This window comes from Chiloscyllium plagiosum, chromosome 51 (assembly GCF_004010195.1).
Source record: "Chiloscyllium plagiosum isolate BGI_BamShark_2017 chromosome 51, ASM401019v2, whole genome shotgun sequence".
NCBI lineage: Eukaryota > Metazoa > Chordata > Chondrichthyes > Orectolobiformes > Hemiscylliidae > Chiloscyllium > Chiloscyllium plagiosum.
Genome location: NC_057760.1, coordinates 3,158,665 through 3,164,699, shown reverse-complemented (window position 1 = coordinate 3,164,699; position 6,035 = coordinate 3,158,665).

The following is a 6,035-nucleotide window of genomic DNA, read 5'->3' as shown; positions in this document are numbered from 1 at the left end:
CAGTACTGAGGGAGCTCCGCACTGTCGGAGGGTCAGCGCTGAGGGAGTGCCGCACTGTCGGAGGGTCAGCGCTGAGGGAGTGCCGCACTGTTGGAGGGTCAGTGCTGAGGAACAGGCACTGTCGGAGGGTCAGTGCTGAGTGAATGCCGCACTGTCGGAGGGTCAGTGCTGAGGGAGCTCCGCACTGTCGGAGGGTCAGTGCTGAGGGAGTGCCGCACTGTCGGAGGGTCAGTGCTGAGGGAGCGCCGCACTGTCGGAGGGTCAGTGCTGAGGGAGCTCCGTACTGTTGGGGGATCAGCACTGAGGGAGCGCCATCAGCGGGTCAGTATTTACAAACTGGAGTGAGCTATTCAGCCCATTGAGCCTGCTGACTTTGTAGAGCACAGCTGATCAACTCCTTAATGCCACTTGCTCACATGAGTCTATATTTGGTAAGGCTATTAATCTCCAGAAAGGTTTTACTTTCTGTGTTAAATACTCAATGATTGAGTGTCTGGTGCTGAGAATTCCATTGAATCACGAACGTCCAAGTGAAGAAATTCCTCATCTCAGTCCAAGATGGCTTTCCTTTTATGCTGAGATTTTTGACTCATTTTTCCTGGGCAATAAACTACCTATGTCCACCCTGAATGATTTTTGTAATTTCAATGAGGTCACCACTCAATTTTCAATAGACCCAATCTTGTCAATCTTTCATTGTAAGGCAATCCTATCATTCCAGGAATTAATCTGGGGAACCTGCACTGCACTCCTCCTCTGGTAAATGTGTCCTTCCTTAGATAAGGGAACCAAAATTGTCCACAATACTTCCAGGTGTGGTCTTGCCAAAGTTCAATACAACTGCAACAAGACGTCTTTATTCCTGTAATAGCATCTCCTTACAATGCAGGCCAACATATCATTTGCTGTTCTAACTGCTTACTACACCTTCATGTCAACCTTCAATTATTCATGAACAAGGACAGCAGGTTCTTTTGGACACCCACTCTCTCACCATTTCAGACATTTTTTTTTCTTTTGCAAAGTAACTTACTTCATATTCTATTCCATCTGCCATGTTCCAGTCCATTCACTGAGCGTGTCCAATTCCCCTCGTAACCTCCTCACCATTTACCTTCCCATCCAGCAGATGTGGACATATTCCCATTGGGGTCCACAGCTACATAGGATTGTGAACAGTTGAGGTCCTAGCACTGATCTTTGTCACCCCGAGCATGATACATCCATTCCTGCTCTGTTAACCAATTCTCAATCAGACATTTCCCCAAACCTTTCACTTTATTTACTAACCCATCTGGGGGCTTATCAGAAACTTCTAAAAATCCAAACACACACATATCCAGTCGCACTTGACTTTCTTAAGAAAACTCCAAATTTATCAAACATGATTTCCTTTTCATAATTGACATTGAAATTGCTCAATGCTCAGATTGTTTTCCAATTATTCATTGATCACATTCTTTATAACAGGTTTGAACACTGACTTCCTGACATTAAACTAACAGTTCTGTAATGCTCCACTCTCCCTCATTTGTTCAATGCTGGGGTTACATCTGCGACTTTCCAATCTAATTTGCCACTTTTTTGAGAATCTATATAGTATGGTAACCCCAAATACATCCAGTATCTCTCAAGCTGCCTCCTTCAACACTGCTTGAAGCTCATCTGGTCCAGGGATTCATCAACTTTCAACCCCGTTAACTTTACCCACTTCACATCTTTGCAAACAACTGATTTCCTTTTGTTCAATTTCACATGACCCTTGGTGACCCATTACTTTTGGGAGATTCTCTGTATTTTTACTCTGTGAAGTCAAACACAAAGTAACTGTTTAGTTTCTCCACTATAAATTCCCCTGTGACAAAAATTGCTGGAAAAGCTCAGCAGGTCTGACAGCATCCATGGAGAGAAATCAGAGTGACCCTTCCTCAGAACCTGATGGTAGCTGAGAAACTAATGGTTGAAATGTACAAGATAGGGTGGGGGTGGGGGTGAGACATGTGGGTGGCACAGTGGTTAGCACTGCTGCCTCACAGCGCCAGAGACCTGGGTTCCATTCCCGCCTCTGGCGACTGACTGTGTGGAGTTTGCACGTTCTCCCCGTGTCTGCGTGGGTTTCCTCCGGGTGCTCCGGTTTCCTCCCACAGTCCAAAGATGTGCAGGGTAGGGTGAATTGGCCATGCTAAATTGCCCGTAGTATTAGGTGAAGGGGTAAATGTAGGGAAATGAATCTGGGTGGGTTACTCTTCAGCGGGTCGGTGTGGACTTGTTGGGCCGAAGGGCCTGTTTCCACACTGTAAGTAATCTAATAAGTGGGGAGAAAGCCCAAAGTGACAGAGGAACAGCTGGAGAGACAAAGGAGTGGACAATGATCTGGCTGGGAGGCTGAATAGCTATTAATAAAGGACTGTTAGTAGCTAACAATGGGTTGTGTGTCATAGCAGCCTTTGTAATAACAAGGCCTAACATGTGGCAGGAGAAAGTGAGGGCTGCAGATGCTGGAGATCAGAGATGGAAATGTGTCACTGGAAAAGCGCAGCAGGTCAGGCAGCCACAAATTCACCTGCACCTCCACACACATCATTTACTGCATCCGCTGCACGCGATGTGGCCTCCTCTATATTGGGGAGACAGGCCGCCTACTTGCGGAACGTTTCAGAGAACACCTCTGGGACACCCGGACCAACCAACCCAACCACCCCGTCCTCACTCCGGCCTATCACCCTCACCTTGACCTCCCTCCACCTATCGCATTTCCAACGCCCCTCCCCCCAACCTTTTATCTTAGCCTGCTGGACACACTTTCCTCATTCCTGAAGAAGGGCTCATGCCCGAAACGTCGATTCTCCTGTTCCTTGGATGCTGCCTGACCTGCTGCGCTTTTCCAGCAACACATTTTCAGCTCTGGCGTGTGGCAGTTGGGTTAAGGATACGGGAAAGCTCCAGCAATTTCTATTTTTGTCTCCGATTTACAGCATCCTTGGTTCTCGTAAACTCTGCTGTCCCCACCTGTGTTCTCTGTTTGGGTATGTGAAAGGGTTGGCCAGCCCACTCCTCCAGAGGCGTTTACAGTGTTCAGTTATATTGCTTGCCAGTTTGTATTCATAGTCGGTTTTCCATTTCTTTCCCAGTTTCTTGGTGCAGCTTTATCAGATGTTAAATTCCTCACCTGTACCACTTTTTCGGGCATTCTTATAAGCCACTTCCTTTAATACATTTCCCTAAATTATTTGATTAACCCTGGTTCATTTACTTTTCCTATTGGGTGTTTGCGCCATCGAGAAATGTGGATGGTTGCAGACTGGGAACGATTTGTTTAAAAACCACCTCTGTGCCACTAAAACTTTTATATTCCTGATCCAATTGGCCATGGTCAACTTATGCTTCATATCTTCAAAATGTCACTTCAGATTTATGACCAGAATTCCACTGTACCAAGGGAGCACTGCCCCACAATACAGAACACAGCAATGGTGTCTGGGAAAGTCAGGACCCAGAAAGAGTCAGGACATTGAACGGTTTAGTACACCGAGTACCCACTGTACAGCTCTTCTTTTCAGAGTGCGGCACTCCCTCAGCGCTGACTCTCAGTGCCCACTCCCTCAGCGCTGACCCTCCGACAGTGCAGCACTCCCTCAGCACTGACCCTCTGACAGTGTGGCATTCCCTTAGCGCTGACTCTCAGTGCCCACTCCCTCAGCGCTGACCCTCCGACAGGTGCCCACTCCCTCAGCGCTGAACCTCCGACAGTGCAGCACTCCCTCAGCACTGACCCTCTGACAGTGTGGCATTCCCTTAGCACTGACCCTCCAACAGTGTCCACTCCCTCAGCACTGACCCTCCGACAGTGCCCACTCCCTCAGCACTGACCCTCCGACAGTGCCCAATCCCTTAGCACTGACCCTCTGACAGTGCAGCACTCCCTCAGCACTGACCCTCTGACACTGCGGCACTCCCTCAGCACTGACACTCCGACAGTGCCCACTCCCTCTGCACTGACCCTCCGACAGTGCCCACTCCCTCAGCACTGACCCAACAGTGTGGCGCTCCTTCAGCACTGATCCTCCGATAAATGCCCACTCCCGCAGCGCTGACTCTCTGACAGTGCAGCGCTCCCTCAGCGCTGACCCTCCGACAGTGCGGCACTCCCTCAGTGCTGACCCTCCGACAGTGCGGCACTCCCTCAGCACTGACCCTCCGACAGTGCGGCACTCCCTCAGCACTGACACTCCGACAGTGCCCGCTCCCTCAGCACTGACCCTCCGACAGTGCCCACTCCTTCAGCACTGACCCTCCGACAGTGCACACTCCCTCAGCATTGACCCAACAGTGTGGCGCTCCTTCAGCACTGACCCTCCGACAGTGCGGCACTCCCTCAGCGCTGACCGTCCGACAGTGCAGCGCTGCCTCAGCGCTGACCCTCCGACAGTGCAGCGCTCCCTCAGCTCTGACCCTCCGACAGTGCTGCACTCCCTCAGCACTGACACTCCGACAGTGCAGCGCTCCCTCAGCACTGACCCTCCGACAGTGCCCACTCCCTCAGCACTGACCATCCGACAGTGCAGCACTCCCTCAGCGCTGACCCTCCGAAGTGCAGCCCTCCCTCAGCGCTGACCCTCCGACAGTGCCCGCTCCCTCAGCACTGACCCTCCGACAGTGCAGCACTCCCTCAGCACTGACCCTCTGACAGTGCGGCACTCCCTCAGCGCTGACCCTCTGACAGTGCGGCGCTCCCTCAGTAGTGACCCTCCGACAGTGCGGCGCTCCCTCAGTACTGACCCTCCGACTGCATTGGTCCCTCAGCCCTGACCCTCCGACAGTGCGGCACTCCCTCAGCGCTGACCCTCTATCACTCCCTCAGTACTGACTCTCAGAATTGGGCAGTCTCTTAGTTGATTAGATTCCCTACAGTGTGGAAACAGGCCCTTTGGCCCAACCAGTCCACACCGACCCTCCGAAGAGTAACCCACCCAGACCCATTTCTCTCTGACTGATGCACCTAACACCAAGAGCAATTTAGCGTGGCCAAATCATCTGACCTTTGGACTGTGGGAGGAAAGCGGAGGAAGCCCACACAGACACGGGGAGAATGTGCAAACTCCACACAGACAGTCGCCCGAGGGTGGGATCGAACCTGGGAGCCTGGTGCTGTGAGGCTAACCACTGAGCTACCGTGCCACTCGCGGTAGTTCTGACCCTCGGATAGAGTATGACACAGATCCTATTGTTATGTTCCTGGTGTCTGAGAGTACCTCTTCCTTGAACCATGGCTGATTGAATGATCGTAGGACAACAACAAAAAAATCACAAACAAGTTTTATTAAAAATGTATCACATCTCTTGGAAAAAAGTACATGGAACAGAAGGAGCTGAGACTGCGTTTGAGAATGGTGTCAATTATAACCGGACACACAATTCACTCCCCTTGCCTCTCCACACCCTCACACCCTGACCACTGACCCTTAAACCGCACCCACCCCCCCTCCCCTGGGCTGGGCCTGACTCTCAAACATCCCCCGCCCCCGGGCTGGGCCTGACTCTCAAACATCCCCCTCCCCTGGGCTGGGCCTGATTCTCAAACATCCCTCTCCCCCCGGGCTGGGCCTGACTCTCAAACATCGCCCTCCCCTGGGCTGGGCCTGACTCTCAAACATCCCCCTCCCCCGGGCTGGGCCTACTCTCAAACATCCCCTTCCCCTGGGCTGGGCCTGACTCTACTCTCAAACATCCCCTTCCCCTGGGCTGGGCCTGACTCTCAAACATCCCCTTCCCCTGGGCTGGGCCTGACTCTCAAACATCCCCCTCCCCTGGGCTGGGCCTGATTCTCAAACATCCCTCTCCCCCCGGGCTGGGCCTGACTCTCAAACATCGCCCTCCCCTGGGCTGGGCCTGACTCTCAAACATCCCCTTCCCCTGGGCTGGGCCTGACTCTCAAACATCCCCCTCCCCCCCGGGCTGGGCCTGACTCTCAAACATCGCCCTCCCCTGGGCTGGGCCTGATTCTCAAACATCCCCCTCCCCTGGGCTGGGCCTGA